The sequence below is a fragment of the Carcharodon carcharias genome, chromosome 4 (genome assembly GCF_017639515.1).
Source record: "Carcharodon carcharias isolate sCarCar2 chromosome 4, sCarCar2.pri, whole genome shotgun sequence".
In the NCBI taxonomy this organism is placed as follows: domain Eukaryota; kingdom Metazoa; phylum Chordata; class Chondrichthyes; order Lamniformes; family Lamnidae; genus Carcharodon; species Carcharodon carcharias.
The window spans coordinates 56,736,470-56,756,137 of NC_054470.1; positions in this window are offsets into that span (position 1 = coordinate 56,736,470).

The window sequence follows — 19,668 nt, forward strand, 5'->3', positions numbered from 1 at the left end:
AAAAGGTTGTAAAGATCGGCCCTGCAATTACAGACCAGTCAGTTTAACTTTGGTGGTGGGGTAACTTCTAGAAACAATTATTCAGGATAGAATTAATGGTCACATGGAAAAATGCGGATTGATTCGGAAGAGTCAGCATGGATTTGTTAAAGGAAAATCATGTCCAATTAACTTGGTGGAGTTTTTTGAAGAAGTAACAGAGATGGTTGATGAGGGAAAGGCCATTAATGTGGTGTACATGGACTTCCAAAGGCGTTCGAAACAGTGCCATACAACAGATTTGTGAGGAAAGTTATAGGTCATGGAATAAAAGGGACAGTAGCAATATGGATACAAAATTGGCTGAGGGATAGGAAACAGAGAGTAATGGCTAATGGATATTTTTCGGGCTGGAAAAAGGTTTGTAGTGGAGTTCCCCAGGGATTGGTATTGGGACTCTTGCTTTTCCTGATATACATAAATGATCTAGGTCTTGGTGAGCAAAAGACAATTTCAAAGTTTGCGGACAACACAAAACTTGGGAGAATTGTAAACTGTGAGGAGAAAGTGTAGAACTTCAAAAGGACATTGACACATTGGTGAAGCGAGCAGATAGGTGGCAAATGAATCTCAATTCAAAGAAGTGTGAGGTGGTACACTTTGGCACAAAGAACATGGAGAGACAGTATAAAATAAAGGATACTATTCTAAAGGGTGTATAGGAGCAGAGAGACCTGGGTGTATATGTACATAAATCATTAAAGGTGGCAGAACAGGTAGAGAGAGCTGTTTCTAAAGCATACAGTATTGTAGGCTTCATTAATAGAGGAATAGAGTGTAAAAACAGGGAGGTTTTGATGAACTTATATCACACACTGGTTAGACCTCAGCTGAAGTATTGTGTACAGTTCTGGGCGCCACACTATAGGAAGAATGTGAATGCATTGCAGAGAGTAAAGAAGAGGTTTACAAGAATGGCTCCAGGGGTGAGGCACTTCAGTTATGAGGAAAGATTGGAGAAGTTGGGACTGTTTTCCTTGGAGAGGAGAAAGCTAAGAGGAGACTTGATAGAAGTTTTCAAAATCGTGAGGGGTCTGGATAGAGTGGATGGGGAGAAACTGTTCCCACTCATAAACGGATCAAGAAACAGAGGGCACAGTTTTAAAGCGTTTTGCAAAAGAAGCAAATGCAAGGTAAGAAAAAATATTTTCACACAGTGAGTAGTTAGGGTTTGGAATGCACTGCCTGGAAATGTAATGGAGGCAGGTTTGATTGAGGCATTCAAGAGGGCATTGGATGATTATTAAAATAGAAACAACGTGCAGGCTTACAGGGAAAAGGCAGAACTGAGCAGAAGTTAAAAAGCTCAGAAAGCCAGTGCAGACATGATGGACTGAATGGCCTCCTTCTACACCGTAACAATTCTGTGATTCTGTGTCCTCTAGTTTTCAAACCGTCTGTCAATGTGAACAATTTCTTACTATCTGTCTAGACTTCTCATGATTTGGAACACCTCCATCAAATCTCCTCTCTGAAAAGAACAACACCAACTTCTCCAAACAATCCACATAGCTGAATCTCTCATTCCTGAGACCATTCTTGTAAGTCTTTTTCTGTACCTTTTCTAAAGCCTTCACATCCCTCCTAACTTGTGGTGCCTGGACTTGGGCACAATACTCCAGCTGAGGCTGAACCAGTGTTTTATAAATGTTCATCACAACTTCCTTCCTTTTGTACTTTGTTTATTAAGCTAAGATCCCATAAGCCTTTTTAACTACTTTCTCAACATGCCCTGATTTATACACAAATACCCCAAGTCTCTCTGTTCCTGCACTTGCAAGGAAAAAGGACAGGAATAGGCTATTTAGCCCTTTAAGTCTGCTCTGCCACTCAACAGCTCATGGCACATCATCTACCTCAACTCTGCCATCCCGCACTATCCTCATAATGCTTCATTCCCTTAATATTCCAACATTGATCAATCTCTATGTTGAACATACTCAATTGCCAGGATTTTTCATGATAATGCTGGCATCAGGTATGTTTGGTGGCGTGACCAGACAAAATGGTGCAAATTGGTTTCATGACGTCGAGAAGCCAGTTTGCGATCATCAGCTCTGCCCACCGACAGCACGCCGTGTTTCCCGCCATCGGACATCGGGAACATCTGCATATCATTATAAGCCCAGACTGCCAGAATCGTCCTCCCCTCTGATGGATCATCTGCCCACATCAGCGTGATTGCACGCCGATGTGTTTCACAATAGCATATAAAAGGCGTGCATTTGGTTGGCAACTTGGGGGCTGCGGGACTAGGGTTGCCCTGTGGTTGAAAGGTAGCGCACAAGCACGTGCGAGGTGGGGGGGTTAGTGGGCGAGAGAAGCAGCCACACATCAGGGAAACATTGTATAAAGTGACTATTCCTCTGCAGCTGAGAGAGTTCAGTGCACCACCATTGATATGATTGGAGTCGGGCCTCTAGCTTATCTGCCCACTCAAGCAACACAGAGGCATCAAAGTGCCACAAAGTGCCCCAGTGCTGTTCATCCCTTGGGCACAAACAGTAAAGTAATGAGCATTCTAGTGGACTGCAGAACATTGTACAGTTTCCTTGCTAAAGCTGACCATGGAGCAGTTACTGGTGGAGGTGCTCACAACCCCTTGCAATGTCACCATCCCGGTTTGGACCAGTCTCCCCAATGGTTCAAGCTAACAGTGCAGGCTTGCAGTGTGGGTTAGGTCAGCCTGAGCTGACAGTACAGCATGGAGTCCATTGGGCAAAGCTGCCGCCAATCGATCGGGTGCAGTGGGGCGGAAGTGGGTAGGGTTTCAGGCAGCCATGCAGTTCACTAATCCCTGGCCATCCAAGTGGTGGCTAGCGCTCTCTGGGAAATGTTAAGGGGACTTCAGACTTAACCAAGACTGGTTCTTAGTACACCCATGCTAACCATGTGTCTCTTTCTCTTTCATCCTGCAGGAGGAGTAAATTAATATCATGGAGCTTGGTGATCTAACTGTATGCCTCGTGGTGTACAGTGAGCGAAGATGATGGAGAAAGGAGTGACTGAGGTGTCTGGCTGTACAGAAGAAACACCCATTGGAAGAAGGGGCAGCTGGGGCTCTCGCACAGGCCATCGCTGGTCAGTGCCTAGCGACATCCAGGGTCTATGCACACCACCTTTCGTTCCTGCACATAACCAATACCCAGTGTGACCGAAGACTGTGAATGGCACGAACACTGCTCATCAGAACAAGGACCCATAGGCAGGGAGACATTCTTGGGAGTTTGTTGACAAAAGTGAATAGTATGTACAAGTCATTAACACCCTTGCCCAGGCTGAGCAACTACATCTTTTTAACCTTCCTGATCATGCCACTGTGTCTTGGCGCTCCCCAGACATCCACTGCGGAGGTGGATGCAGCCTGCTGACTGCTACACCCTGTCTGTGATGACCTTGGCGGGTGTTCTCTGGAGGGCCAAGACCTGAAGGGCCTCGGCCTGCTTTGGGGGTCCTGTTGCACCATCCTCCTCAGCCTGTGGAGCTGCAGCTTTTGAAGTCACAGGAAGAGGGGATTCTGATGGGCCGGACACTCCCGGTGTCACCTGGGTGGATTGTCCCGGGGTGTATACTTGCAGATCCTCCCCTGTATGGGTGCCCAAGGGCCCTTGGCTGACTCCCTGTGGAGAAGAGGTAGCAGAAGTGAGATTGAATGCCCCACACCCCTCTTGCATACACACTGTTGGAGGCCAACTATGGCATCAGCGCTGGAGTTGAGCCCGCGCAGCAGTGCAGGAGCGATATCCTGGACCAAGGTGTCCATGGCGGTCGCCATCCTATCAGTGTTGACCTTGGTGCATTGGCATGTCAGCGCTATTACCTTAGACTGAAGGTGGATGGGCTCCTCCATTGTGTCTTGCTATCTGAGGAGTGCAGCGCACATCCCTTCCTGATGTTCCTGAGCTTGCCTTTGCAGCTCCAGTAACTGTGACATGACTTGGACTCAGCAAATTCCTAGCCTCCAGCAGTCTTCTGAGTGCCAAACACCTGGGAACTCCCTGTGCCGCCTGTGGATTGACAGTGCAATGTGCTCACCAGATTGTGATCCCACTGAGGTGTGTGTCTGTGCGCTGGTGGAGGGTGTGGGTAAGCGCTGTGATAGGACTTCTGGGAATTGTCCCAGATTTGCACTAGTGCGGTAGAGGGTGGATAAAACAACCTTTTACCCACTGGCCACAATGGCGGCTTTTCACGCTGTATCACCCCAAACCTGCAGCATTAATTATGGGAGAGGGTGATGTATCAGGGGGTGGGAGAGGGAGGTCTAGGATTGACTGCGAGTGTAAGAGGTGCAGGGCATGAGGTAGGGAGGGGGGGAACAAATGTGTTGAGGTGAGGTTGAGGTTGGGAGGGAGGAACAAAGGAGTCGGGTGGACTGCGGTTGGGGTGAAGCAAAGGTGTCAGGTGGGAGGTTAGGAGTTGGGGAGGGGCTTTGGGGGAAGGAGGGGATAACGGGGAGAAGATGGCAACTGGGGAGGTAGGTATAAGGGGGTGGAAGGTGTAAGGGATGGAGTTCAGAGAGGAGAAGAAGTTTAGAGGGGGTCAGAGTCCAGAGGGGGGCAGAAGTCCAGTGGGAGGAAGGAGTCAGGGGAGGAAGGAGTCCATGGGGAGAGGAAGGAGTGTGGAGAGGGTAAGGATTCCTGGGGGAGGAAGGAATCTGAGGGGAGGAAGGAATGCGGAGAGGGTAAGGAGTCCAGGGGAGGAAAGAGCCCGTTGGGGGTAGGGGGAAGAAGGTGTGCGAAGAGGGGAAGGAGTACGGGTCGAGGAACAAGCAAGGGTGTCTGAAGAGTCAGGAAGGGGGAAAGAGTAAGGGAGGTGGGGTAGTCCAGGTTGGGGTGAGGGAAGGACTAAGGGGGGGAGTCCAGGACAGGGAAGGATTTCCAAGGGGGAAGGGGTTTAAAGAGAGGATGGAATCCAAAGTGGGGGGTTGCCCAGGTGAACATGCAAGGGAGGGCTCTGATGAGTCCATGACTACCTCCTGGGAGCAAACTGAGGGTGGGTGTGGTATGAGGGAATGGTGTGAATGACCGAGAGCAAAATGAGGCAGTAGGGTGGGAGGGTGAGGGTTTGACGGTAGTGGTAGAAGGGACGGTGAGTGTGGTTGGCAGGGGCTCAGAAGCAGACACGGACCCTGGGGAAGGGGGCTTCGGGAAGGTTAATATGGATGGGGGTGGGATTTTCGGGAAGGAATGGAACGTGTATGTTCATCTGGACATCTTGGAAAGAAAAGGGTTGTGGCTGGTAGGTCATGGAGGGGAGAGGGAAGGTAATGCCAGGCAGTGATGGGGGAATGGAAATGAGTGACTGTGGAAGTGAAAAGGATGGCAGAATGCAATAAAAACTGTAACACTATCATGCTTGTCAAATCGAAAGTGAAATGAGAGTTATGGTGTGCAAGATCATGTGTTGCATGGGAGTGTGATCAGTGGATGGGCGGAGATGCAGGTCAGCTCAGATGGACAACTGAAAGTAAACCCCAGCAGGCAGCATTGAAAAGGCTCAGGACATTGAGATGAATGTGTTTAAGAAGGATTCACATGCATGGGAAAGTGCTTGCACAAGGCTCCGAAAACACCTGCCACACACACACCTCCCTCCAGAATCACACGTGGGCCAGCTGCATGCAGCTGAACTGCTAGTGGGGGTAGGGTGGGGAGCGGGGAGATACAGGGGGAGGACTCACGAAGTCTGTCAATGAAGATGATAGACAACGTACACATTATTCAGTGAAACTGAATATATTTCCAGATTGTAAAGTGACAAAATGTGTTCACCCGTGCAACCAACTGTGATCAGAATTTCTTAACTTTTGAACGCCTTAGAATTCTAGTTGCTGCCCTGACATCCACAGCAGGGGTGGAGACAGTCTGTGCAATGGTTGGCCCTGTTGTCTCTGATGCCTTCGGCATGGATGCTCTGGACAGCCAAGGCCTTGGGGGCCCCGGCTTGCTTTGGCTGTCTTCCTGTGGGCCAGCTGATCCCTCTGCAGTGATAGAGGATGAGGTTGAGGGGATCACAGGCAAAGGGGACTCAGAAGGAGCGGACAGCCTCTGAGATTCCTGAGTGGATGACCCAGCTGCTGCACCTCCACCCTTTGGGTGCCCGAGGGCCCCGGCCTGACTCCTTGAGGGGAAGGAGCACCTAGGGGTCATTGAAATGCCCCATTTCTTCCTTTCATCACCACTGCAGGAACTCACCTATGGCTCCCATGACGAGTGCAGGCCTGCATGCATCTCTGTGTTCTACTGCACCCCGGTCTCCATGGCTTCCACCATCTCCCCCATGGAGACCTCAATGGAAATTAGCTGTCAGTCACCATTAGTGGTGCATTCTTCATGGCAACATCACTTGTCAACCAATCAGCGCTCTCTTCACATACAGTAAAATTGTTGTTTATCCCCTTATATTGGTATTCTTGCAAGTGTCCTGATGAATGCAAGATGAAAAGCTTAGGCACTTCTCTTTTTCAGCAATACTCAAGTTCTGTACTATTAAATGACTATTTGAATATTTATTACTTAGTCCTGCCCTTTTTTGACCAGGTCTTGGTTATCGCTTTAGCATCATATTCCCATGACATTATCTGCACCTGCCACTTACTAACCTTATTTACCATGCTCTGTGTGGTTACATACATGCACTGTAAACCTAATTTAGACCTTACTGCATTCTCTCTCAGTTTGACTGCACCTAGTATCTTACTAGTCTTACTTAAGTGCTATTGGTCTCTCCCAATATTTTGTGTACCTTGTTTCTCCTTTTTAATGCTTCATCCTGAGTTGCGTTACCTGCCAGATTTTGTTAAAATCTCTCCAACAGTACTGGCAAACTTCCCCAATTCTGCTGAGGTGCAACCCATCTGGTCTGTGTGGGTTCCACCTCCTCAAGGACTATGTACTAGGAAGTTAGCCCTCCCTCCTGCACCATCTCTCCAGCCACACCTTCATCTGCTCTATCCTCTTATTCCTATACTCACCAGCTCATGGGACCTAGGAGCCATCTGGAGGTCCTGTTGTGTTATTATAATGATACATTACATTGGGCTTATTTACTGTACAGGACAAAAGGCACCAGTCACTCAAGGGGTTGGTAAACATGCTATGAGTCCATTTATTAAGACTAAGTACATGAGAACAGTTATAAATTGATATAAAACTTGAAGGCATCAGAGCTGTGTGTGTGTGTGCGTGTGCTCTGCTGAAAGTAGAAATGAAACTAAGGCTAGATCACAAGACACATTTCCCTTCTAGTGATGATGTCATGCTGATATCCCTTAAAGGCATATTACAACACTACTGATTAATCTCCTTCCTAGCTTCCTGAAATCTGCTTGCAGGACCTCAACTATCTTTCTGTGTCGTTGGTACCAATAATGATCATGGCCTTTGCTCTGCAGAGTGACATCCTTGACCCTGGCACAAGGGAAGCAACATACCATACCACCTAGATTTTGAGTAGATGGAGCCAGCCACAGAGGTTAGTGACTCATTAATATTGAAATATTGGAGTCTGATGATGTCATTCAGACTCCAATGCTATTTTAATTTGGGGCCACATGAAATGCATAGTCCCAGAGCCACCAGGGAAGGACAGACAAGATCCAAGGCTGGCAGAGCACCGTAGAAGCTGACTACCTATCTTCCCAGAGCCATCTCTGTCATGAGCTTACGCCTTTGGGCCTTTCTTCCTATGTTTCCAGACATTGGAATCTCCTCAAAATGCTACTAGATCCTCAAATGCCATACATTACAGCTAACCCAGGGTTCCCAAACCCTCTGGCAAGTCCCTTGTGCAGTGTCCTGATAATTAAACTTATTGCAGATGTAAAGCTATCTTTAAACAAAAAAAGTCATTGGCCTGCAGTCCAATATCCACAAGCAGTTACAACAACCTTCTGATTGCCCTCTGACATTGGTTAACTACAATTATCCAGTTTTGTTTGTTAGCATCAGTGACCAATCTTGTAACTAAGCATCAAATCTATGCCCCAGACCGGTCATGTGCCATGGGAGATGTCCTAATAAAGTAACAATAAGATTACCTACTACCTACAGCACCTGCAAGGTAGAACAATGTTTTAAGATGCTTCACTGAGGCATAGTCAGGAAAATGTGGATGCTGAGCCAGAGAAGGAGATATTAGTAGGGGTAACCAGAAGGCTGGCCAAAGATGTGGATTTTGAGGGTCTTTAAGGAAGAAAGAGAGCTGGAGCGATTAAAGAAAAAAATTCCACAGCATAACACTCAGACTGTTAAAGGCATGGCAGTTAATAGTGGCATAAATGAGGGGTGCACAGAAATATCCAGGCTGGGATTTCCTGGTCCCCCCCTCCCCCCCACCCCACCCCCCCCCCCCCCCCCACCCCCACTCCCCCCAACTCCGCGGTGGGAATCTTCATGGGTGGGACAGAAAATTTGATGGACCAGCTAAAGGTTGGTTGACTTTAGCTGAGAAATCCTGGTCCCGTGATGGGCAGGACCACAAAATCCTGACCCCAGAGTTGGAGGGATGGCAGGTTCCAGTGATATTGTAAGATTGAAGGGAATTACAGAGACAGAGAGGGGCTAGACCATAAACGGATTTGAATACGAGGGAGGGAATTTTAAATTGAACTCCCTGGAAGACTGAGAGTCAAGGGAGGCCAGCAAAGGCAGGAGTGATGGATGAAAAGGACTTGCAAAATATAGGATATAGATAGCAGAATTTTGTATAAGCTGATGATTACGGAAGGCTGGTTAGTTGAACATTGGAACATTGAACTGGGAGATGACAAAGACAGAGTAGGTCCGGAAATGAATTCCTAATAAGCCACGCTCAGCAGTTGCCAAGTGAAAAAAACAAGTCAAGTTTCTATCCTCGTAGTTGGCATGTGGTTATATCAAAATGACAGATCTTATCCTGACTTTGATTGTGTCTTTGACCTGGAAGTTACATTTTGCCAGTGTCATCATTTGACTGCTTAACACCTTTGTAAAAAAATTCTTCACTATTTTAATGAAGATGTTGCTCCATTTGAAAAACAAGACTCTGTCAAAATAGCATACAAAATGATTCCATATAAATATATTAAGCAGTTGTATATTAATATTCAAACAGCTAAATTTCAATGCCTTTCATTGTGATGGAAGCGTGCAGGGTCAGCGAACTAAAGGAAATAATTTATTGAAAGTAAGCAATATTGCCCAAAATTAGAGTGTAAAATAGATGGGAATGATATTGGGGATTTGTAGATATCCTTAAAGAATGAAGAAAGCCTATTGAATAGATAGTCTTGAACCTGCCTTATACATTTTCCCTGGACTTAGCTGACCATTATATGACTTAGTGAGATTTAAGGTCAAACAGTAGCAGGAAGATACAGGGAGCATGAGATGTAATTTATGAATTATTGTCATTCTTTTCAAATCATGTCGTAGTAGGATGTATACTGCCTAAAAATAAATGCTAATATTGCTCCCTAAAATATAATGGAAAAGATTATGTTTAATCTTATTTGCTAGGCATATATACTCAGGCATATTATGGTTAAACTTATTTGCTAGGCATATGTAGTCATAAAATTTATAATTTATTAAATTTTATAGAAGAATTTATTACACCCTTGGGCTAGAAGCATGAAATGATGAGCTAACACATGACATAAAATATTCCTCACTGTCACTTTCAATCTTGGGAGAACAAAATTAAAACCTATTTGCCCTCTGATATCATATATCAGTGGAAATGCTGAGAACTGTCGACATGATATATAGGCTAGTCATGAAATTCGCATTACACACTTACACACAAATAAAGAAGTACATTTGTAGGTCTAAGGGAAAGCCAAGTTAATTTTATAACAAATAATAATTTTGAAAAAGATGTTTTCAGGTTTGAATACTTTGTGCTAGGATGTAAAAATGCCCTTAGTTTTAGACCTCACACATTTCTATTTCTGTTTTTTTATGTTCATCAAAGTGAAGGGTGTCAGTAGAGGAGAGTGGACTGTTCTATCAATTTTCTGTCAGCACAGAAGGAGGCCATTCAGCCCATTGTGTATATGCTGGCTCTTTTGAAGAACAATCCAGTTAGCCATTCTTTCTCCATTTCTATACAATGTTTTCTCCTTCAACTATTTATCTAAATCCCTTTTGAAAACTGCTATTGAATATGTTTCCACCACCCTATCATACAGTGCATTCCAAATTCTAACTAGTTGTTGCATAAAAAAGCATTTCCTCATGTCGCTTCTGGTTCTTTTGTCAATCGCGTCAAATCTGCGCCCTCTGACCCTACAGCTATTGGAAACAGTTTCTCTTTTTTTAACTTTATCTAAACCCTTCATGATTTTAAATTCATCTATCAAATCTCCTCTTCGCCTTCTCTGCTGTGAGAGGAACCTCCACTTCTCCAGTCCAACATACCTGTAATCCCTCATTCCTGGAATGATTTGAGTAACCCTTTCACCAAGGCCTTCATCACCTTCCTAAAGTTTGAAGGCCAGAATTGGGCAAAATGCTCCAGCTGGGGCTAAACTAGTGTTTTACAGAGGTTTGGCATAACTTCCCAGCATTTACGATCTGTGCCTCTATTTATAAAAGCTCTTCACAATTTTGCAAAACTATGTTAATATCTGTATAGGGCAAGTATACCTGCTTAGATACTATGCTTCCAGATGGAGAAAAGGAAAACAACTTGAACGTCCTAAAATTACATTATGTAATAGTAATGTAGGATTGTTGAGCATATCTGAAATTCCTCTCTGTGTTATTTTATTTGAGGTGTCAATTCATTCATTTGAATTAGGTTAACCAATTCACTACAATTGTAGTTAGAGAAAAGTTAAATGTTTACCAACTAGTGTCTCTGAACATTAGGTCTGATATTTTTAATTATGCTTTTAAAGATTACCCACTAATATTGTTAGCATTTTTCTGATATGTTTTTGGTCATACCAAAAATCTAAATTTTACACTAAAGGTATGTACATTTGCCTTTGTTTACATGCCTTGCTGTCACTGCACATTGCACGTTATTTTAGTCCACTGCAACTCTTCTTTCAGCATGTATATGCAATTTCCAAAAATATGAAGAACATTAAAGTAAATTTGACTGAGCTACCATATTTTTAATACTTCTATTTTTATAACCATCTAACTAATGGCACAAATGTGTTGTTACAAATAATAGAAAAAGCTAAATTAGGTTAAAGTGTTGCCAAGGAAGCAACAATGCTAGTACAGTATTCATAAGTCTGCAAAAAAAAAGCCACCATGATTGAGAACAGGGAATCCCACTTTGTATTTATTGCAATATTTTTCATTAAAATTACCAAATAATTTCTGAACCCCTTGCCCTATCCACCTACCCATCTTACAATGAAGTACCCCATGGTTTATTCAATTATCATTTAATACTGAATGATAATACTTTTGATTGCTGACTTAATTTAACCCCTCGACTAATAAAGTTTGTTTTTTTTGTAACTAAATGTCATTTGCTTGGTGAATGGGGTAGCACATTGTGCTTTCACTTCAACGATCTGATCATAAATCTAGACAGATGGGCATTTAGAGAGTTGTGTGAAATGAGCTTGGGCAGTTAAACCTAATGCCATGGCCATGAGCATGGGCATGGGTTCCAGCATGATTTCACGGCATAAAATGGCCATAATTTGGTAAAATTGGCAGTGTTTTTCAGAGATCACATAAGGAGAGCTGTCTGTTGTCCTTCTGAGGTTGAGATTAAGACAACTTTTTCAGAAATAATATTTCTTTTCAATCCAATGTCACCTCTCATACTTCTTTTATTGAAAGGTTACAAAGAACTTGTGCTGTAAGTTAATCAAAAGCAACTGATCTTGATATCATTATAAACATTGAACTCTCCTGTGTGCACCCTAATTTATACTCCCATTTATCCATCAATCTTGTTCTCGCCGATTTACATTGGTTCCTGGTTCAGCAATGCCATGATTTAAACATTCTCACCTTGTTTTCAAATTCCTCTCTGCCCCTGTACCTTCTTCCAGTCCTGCAATCCTCTAGGAGCTTGGCATCCCTTAAATTCTGGCCTCTTGCACATCCGCATTTTTAATCACTCCAACATTGATGGCAGTACCTTCAATTGCTTAGGCCCCAAGATCAGCAATACCATCCCAAAATCTCTCTACATATCTATCTCTGCTCCTTAAAGATGCTCCTTAAGACCACCTAATTGATTAAACTTTTGATGACTTATCTTAATAACTCCTTATGTGGCTTGTTTTCAAATTTTGCTTGATACTCTTTTGTGAATTGTCTTTGGATGTTTTTGATGTTAAAAATGATATATAAATGCAAAGTGTTGTTGTTATTGCTGCTTTACTCTTAGGAATAATTTCTGACCCCCTTCTGACAGTGGTGGGACCCTGACGCCAGGTCCATTTGGGAATCTATAGACCGGCCATGTAGTCAGCTTGCTCACTGGCAGAATCTTCTGGGATGCCGCCTCCGAATTGGCTACCTCCATGTTTGCCGTCGGCGGGTTCCTGAGGCTGAAGGTTCAATCAGAGGGCACTGCTGAGTCAGGAAGGCAATCATGAGGGCACGTCAACATGGAGGCACTCCTGGTTATCTGTAGAGAAGTAAACAAATATTGAGGCCTGAAGCTGGTAGGGCCATTGAGGTGGAGGGGAAATCTTTTTGAAGGATTGGTTTCAGAAGCAGTCACAGTCTTTCATCCTCACTCCCCTGTGATTGGGACATGGAGCCTCTGGATCCGATGGTCACCTGGCTTGCTGCTGGGAGACTGCTTCCAATGAGCTGCCAGACTCTGCACTGGTTTTGGGGGGAGATGCTCCACTGCTGGGAAACTGTCTGCGCTGTTGTAAAATGTGGGACCTTAATTGTCCTAATTGCCTCTTTGGCAAAAGCAAGGGACCCTGTTCCAAGTCCAACCTGGTGAAATTGCCCTGGCGGTGGCAAAGTGTTGTGGAACTGACCAGACACAGCTTCCTGCTATTTTCTTGGCTACCCTCCACCTCCCCATTTCCAATCCTGTTTCCATGGAGCTGGGAAAACTCAGCCCAACATCTCCCACCTTAATTAGTAAAAAGAAACACCCACACTTCTTTTGATGAATATGATGCATGGTCTTGACAAATCTGACAAAAATAAACTGTCCTAGGATAGATGAAATTTGATATTCATATAAAGTTACTTCAGAAGACACTATTGGAGGAATTTAATGAGTGCAACAGGAGTTTTGCCCATTGTTTGAGAACTGGTTTGAACCCTGCATCGCTTCTTTCTGAGAGGCTGATGTGATTACCAGGCAATAATCTTTTAAGTGAAACCAGTTAAACCAAATCAACAAAATTGGGATAAATCAGGCACAGCCCCTAATTCAGGTCAGCCGTAAAACCAAGAACAAAATTTAAAGGAACATTACCAGGCAATGAGGCACTTATCTGGACAGCATCCGGCCTCCCATCAATTAAGCCTCCAGTACGCCAGAAATCTTGCCTTCACGAGCTACCAGTTACTCAGAGGCCACCAGCTTGCCAGCACCAGCAGCACCACCAGGAGTGGTGGTCACTGCTGGTATTACACTCGAGCCTGCCAGGAGGGATCAGCTCTTGACCACCAGAGAAGAGGTGAGTCTGGACAGGATGGGGAAGGGGTCGGCCGGGGCGGAGAGGGGATCATCGACCGGAGGCAGTAGGATCAAAAGCAAGGGTATGGTGATAGCTTTCTGTGCCCCCCCCCCCCACCTTTCTAATATCAATGCCCTTTGCTGGGCACAGAATGCTCGTGAACAAGGGAGGCCTCCTGGTAGGCTGCTGGCAAACCTGACAGGATTTGACGTACGGCTTCCCTGAATGGCAAGTCCCCCGCCCGCCCGCCCGTCCGTCCGCCACAGGTTGAACTGCTCGAAAAAAGTCTTTACATGGCTACTGAGGGCCTTGATTAGCCTCCAAGTGGGAAGGCCCCCTTCCACCCTTCCCGACCTGAGCTTAATCGGTGGAGAGTCGGGTAGGCAGTGAAGTCCTTAACCGGCTTTCCCCCCTCCTGATCAAACAGCGGCCCTGCCTCCGAACTTGCCTCGGGTGGCGGGGGTAGAATTAAATTCTGCCCAATGACATCCTTGAGATGTGACATACGCTATGGAGTAAGTTTGTCAATATTTCCTTTGAATTTCAATGTAAAAGAATATGAGATTTTTTTTATGTATTGGAAAGATGAACCTGGGCTTCTAACCAAAACAGGCCGGAATTTGTCATACACCGTTGTCATCCTATTGGTGTCTGCATGACACCTGAGCCTTCTGGAGGCCAGGGAATTGCGAGAGTGGGCAGAATCGGACATCTTTCGTGCTGAAAGCTGGGGTCTGGGATCGTGAAAGTGAATAGGGTTGTGGGGGTGGGCAGGCTTGAATGGTCCAACAAGTGGCCTGGAGATTTTGGGGCCCAGGAGAGGCAACCCAGCACTTTCTTGGCCCCCCTCCCCAAAAATATTAAAAGTTTTCTGGGCTTTGTTTATACTGCTGATTAGGGTGCTCATCATGCAGCATAAATGAGCGGAGGGTGAATGGCACAGGATCCTTCCATTTGAACCTGAAAATCTCAGTTTGGGTTCTCCAAATGGCACCGTACCCTAATTTGCAGATATAAACAGCCTCTCACCTGTTTCAAGCAGATGGGCCCCTCACCCATTTATAACTCTGTCTGACAATTAGATGGTCCATTGACCATCAATGGTGTTTCCCAGGCGCATCCCTACAAACACATAGGCCCACTGCTCAATTGCTGGCTGCCCATTTTTCAGGCAAGAGCCTAACGATTAACAACTGAAATTTCCCTCAATATACACATGATAATAATATCCAGCAAACAGGCAAAATACGATGAACTTCACAACCAGTTCATCTCTTTAAGCTTCTTCATTTTTGCTAAAGAAATCAAAAGCCATGCAAAAACCATTTTTCTCATCATTGTAATCTAGTACACTGAGAACTATTTCATTCATGACTGAAAAATTTTAAATCACAACCCAAAATTAAATGTCTGAAAACTAGGTTAATTTTTTTAAACTTAGGAATGATTTTCTATCATTCACATAGGGGAGAATTTTCTCCTCGTCGGGCTTGGACTCTTCACTTGGGCTCTTTGCCTGCCCACCAACCTTAAGGTTGGACAGGCAGCCCTGTCAAATTGCTTAATTAGTTTATTAATGGCCTTAACAGGTCTTTGGCAGTTTGGCGGGTGTGCAAAGGACTCCTCTGTGCTTTTCAACCTTTCCTGGGGCTCATTGAAGTCTCTGGGCTGGCCATTACTGACTCCCTGCTCTGTGTTTGGCTCCATGCAGCAGGTATGCCCCAAACAGCTCATGCAGCCTGTGCGCATGCATCAAAACATGAACATGTCCCCAGTGATGTATCAATGAGCTCGTTAGCAATCTTAATGGCTGTAGTTAATGGATCAGGTGGGACCTTGGGGTCACCATCCCAGCACCCTGGTGAAACTCTCCAGTGCCGGGAATGCAATTGGGAAACTGAGACGCCGAGTGGTATTTTTGTCCCATGTCTGCCTCTTTTCCTGCAGGATCTGAAAATTCATCTCATGGTGCTCATAAGGTTAAAGAAGATAGATTCATATAAAGTGTAGAAAATTTGTCAATTAGAATATGTCATTACCAATTTAGACAGCTACACAAGTGATTGTGTTCAAGTGATCAGCATACGCTCCTACCAAATCTTGGCTTAAATATCAATGAGCAAATAGATCAACATTATTAGCAATTTGAAGGACAGACAATTAAACTGAGCATAAGACATCAGACGAATGTTCAAGTGAATGTGCAGCATCCTGTCATAAGTGCATCTAGGTAGGTAGAATAAAGTGATTTTAATCATTTATTTCGATATATTATAGCTTTCCCTTGGTCATTTGTCTATATTTTAAATGAAGTATTAATGTATTCGTTGTTAGCCATTGCACGTATATATTAAATATAAAATTGTTGCTGCCCAATTATAAGTCAGCAAATTTAGATAATGGTTCTTGAATTCCCTGAGGTTAGATTGCAGCCTTGAAATTACTCTTAGTTAGTTATTGTTTTTCATAATATATATAGTGAAATTAATGAGTAGCTTTTCTTGGCTTTGCTTCTATAATTCTGTCAGCAGGGTTTATCACTGCCAATGATGCTTATAGATTAATGTTTACGACATGATAATTGCAGGCTAATTGAGAAATAATTTTCTATTCATTATTGAGAATCATTAAGGTCAGTAACTGGAACATGTTAGATGCTACATGTTACAACACATAACTAAAACTTTTTAGTACTCCTTTTATAGGGTTGTGGTTATTGGAGGTCAGCCATCTCAGCCCAGAACATCGCTTCAGGAGATCCTCAGGGTAGTGCCTTAGGCCTAACCAGTTTCAGTTGCGTTATCAACGACCTCCCCTCCCTTATAAGGTCAGAAGTGGGGGTGTCCACTGATGATTGCAGGGTAGTCAGTATCATTCACAACTCCTCAGATGCTGAAGCAGTCAGTGCCCGCATGCAGCAAGACCTGGACAACATTCAGACTAGGGCTGATAAATTGCAAGTAACATTCATGCCAGACAAGCGCCAGGCAATGATCTTATCCAACGAAAGAAAGTCCAACCATCTCCCCTTGACGATCAAAGGCAATACCATAACTGAGTCCTTCACTATCAAGGTTCTGGGGGGTTACCATTGACCAGAAAGTTAACTGGACCAGCCATATCAATATTGTGGTTACAAGAGCAAGTTGGAGGCTGGAAATTCCGTGGTGAGTAACTCACTTCCTGACTCCACAAAGTCTGTCCACCTGACACACAGTGGCAGAGGTGTGGACCATCTACAAGATGCACTGCAGCCACCCAGCAAGCCTCTGACAGCATCTTTCAAGTCCACTACCTGTACCACCTAGAAGGAGTAGGGCAGCAGATGCTTGGGAATACCATCCAAGCCTCACATCATCCTGACTTGGAACTATGCCGCCATTCCTTCATAACCACTGGGTCAAAATTGTACACCTCATGGATGCAGCAATACAAGAAGATGGTTCACTGTCACCTTCTCAAGGGCAATTAGGAATAAGCAACAAATGCTGGCCTTGCCAGCAAAACTCCCAAGAATGAATTAAAAACATATGCATAGAAACTGCTCCTTTAGGCAAATTCACATTTCCACATCAACTGATACATGGCCTTATGTGTGAAGGAATCTGGAATCAGCATGCTTGAAGTAAATAATAAACACCTGGGCCAGGATTTCCCGGCCAGCGAGCTGGGGTGGGGGGAACTCCCGACGTCATCCCGCCTCATTTCAATTTTTAGGTCGGCGGGGGCTCAGCCAAATCAGCTGTACGCCCGCCAACCTGTCAATGGCCAATTGAGGCCATAGACAAAGTAATTAACATAATTAGTGCACCTACCCGTCCAACCTTAATGTTGCCGAGCAGGCCAAGAGCCCCGGCAGGAAGGAGAAAAAACATGAAACCTTTATCCACTGGCGGGATGAGGTTTCATGTCTGTTTTAAAAATCTTTAATGAAGTTCATGTAATATTTATTAACATGTCCTATCTCGTGTGACATTGTCACATGAGGGGGACATGTTAATTTTTTTATTGTGCTATTTTTGATGTTTTTTAAACTGTCAGCACTTTCCCTGAGACAGCACTTAGTCTCAGGGAGCAGTGTGCTCTTTTGCGCACATGTGCGAAAGAGCTCACTTTGTCAGGTGGGGAATCCCACCCACCACCACCCCCCCCCACCCCCAGCACAGGAAGCGCATAGCTTCCTGTTGGGTGGCCCACCCACTCAAAATGGTGGCAGGGCCTGTCTCGGCGGCGGAGTTCAGCTGCCCGCCCGCCCATCAAGTGATAAATTCTGCCCAGGGTTTACAGAGAGTTTCCACTTAGCTCTGGTTTTCCTAACTGCAGGACAGTAATGTTATATGCTTTCTACTTTCAAATCTGAACTGAGGCAAAGAAATATCAAAAAAAATGTTTTACATAATTCAATATTTATGTCACTTGTGTTCAAATGCACCAGGTTATTTTCCTAAGCTCCCTCTTTAAGGCTAAGGTCAAGTCACTGGACTCTTATTGCATGACCCCTTATGGGACAATCACAAATGCTTCACACTAAGTCAGCTGATTAATATTAAGTATTTATATCATTATGTGCCCTTTAATACCTTTTAAGTATTCTACCAAGGTAGTGCATGTTTGAAGTGACGTTAATAGTTGCAATAAATGCAATAACAATATGAGCGTATGTAATGCCTTTAACACCGTGAAACATCCCTAGGTGCTTCACAGGAGTGACTATCAAACAAAGCCATATAAACAAGATATTAGGAAAAATGGCTGAAATATTGGTCAATGAGGTAGGTTTTAAGGAGCATCCTAAAGGAGGAGAAAGAGGTAAAAATACAGGGAAGTTTGTGAAGAGAACTCCAAAATTTAGGATTTAGACAGCTGGCCTGACCACCAATCGTGGAGTGATTAAAATTGGGGATGCACAAGAAGTCCGAATTAGAGGAATGCAGAGAGCTCGGAAATTTATAAGGCTCAAGAAATAAACAGAAATAGGGAAGGCACACATGAACAAGAGTAAGCCATTCAGCCATTTGAGCCTGTTCCACCATTTGGTGAGATCGTAATTTCTATTCTATCTCCATTCATGTGCCTTGGCTTTATATCCTTTCATACCAAGCTTTAAAATTATTAATTGAGCTAAGAGCCACTTTTTTTAATGGGATGGAGTTCTAAACTCCTATCACCCCTTGTGCGAAGAAGTGTCAGAAATGTTTCCTAACTTCTGTCTTGATTGGCCTGGCTCTGACTGCAATGTTATGACTTCACTACCAGTGGAAAATAGTTTCTTTCTTTCTACCCTATCAATTCCTTTCAAAATCATAAGAACACCAATCACATAAACCCTTTGCCATCTATGTTCTGGAGAATATAAACTGAGCTTATATAATCTCTCATTATAACCTAACCATCAGAGTCCTCATAACATTCAATGGTAAAATAAAAGCAAAAAGAGCTGAAAAAGCTCAGCAGGCCTGACAGCATCTGGGGAGAGACGAACAGAGTTAATGTTTTGAGTCAATTTTTGCTCGTCTTCAGAACTTTGGCAGTTTTTGGAAATATTAACTCTGCTCCTCTCTCACAGATGTTGTCAGGCCTCCTGAGTTTCTCCAGCATTTTATGGGTAGAATTTTCAGGTCGGTGGGTGGTCATGATTGGTGGGCCTGGGAGCAGCTAGAGAACAGACTGCTGACCGCGTTCAGCTCCCAACCGCGATTTGACGCTGACTGGCCAATTAACGGCGAGCCAACGTGAAAGGCATGCTGAAAGGCTCAGCACAGCTGGGGAGTGGGTGGGAGGAGGGCGAGTGCTGAAGTATGTGCGGGGGAGCATACAATGAAAGCTCTTTGAAGGCAGAGGGCTGCCTCAGGGAGCTGAAGAATTTAAAACCATCAAATAAAGATTTGAAACTGCAGAAAAAAATGTCCACACATCAGGTTCACTCACATGAAAATGTAGATGATGAAAATTCTGCTTAAACATTTTTTTAAAAATTAATAGCGGAAACCTCATCCCGCTTGTAGATGAGGTTT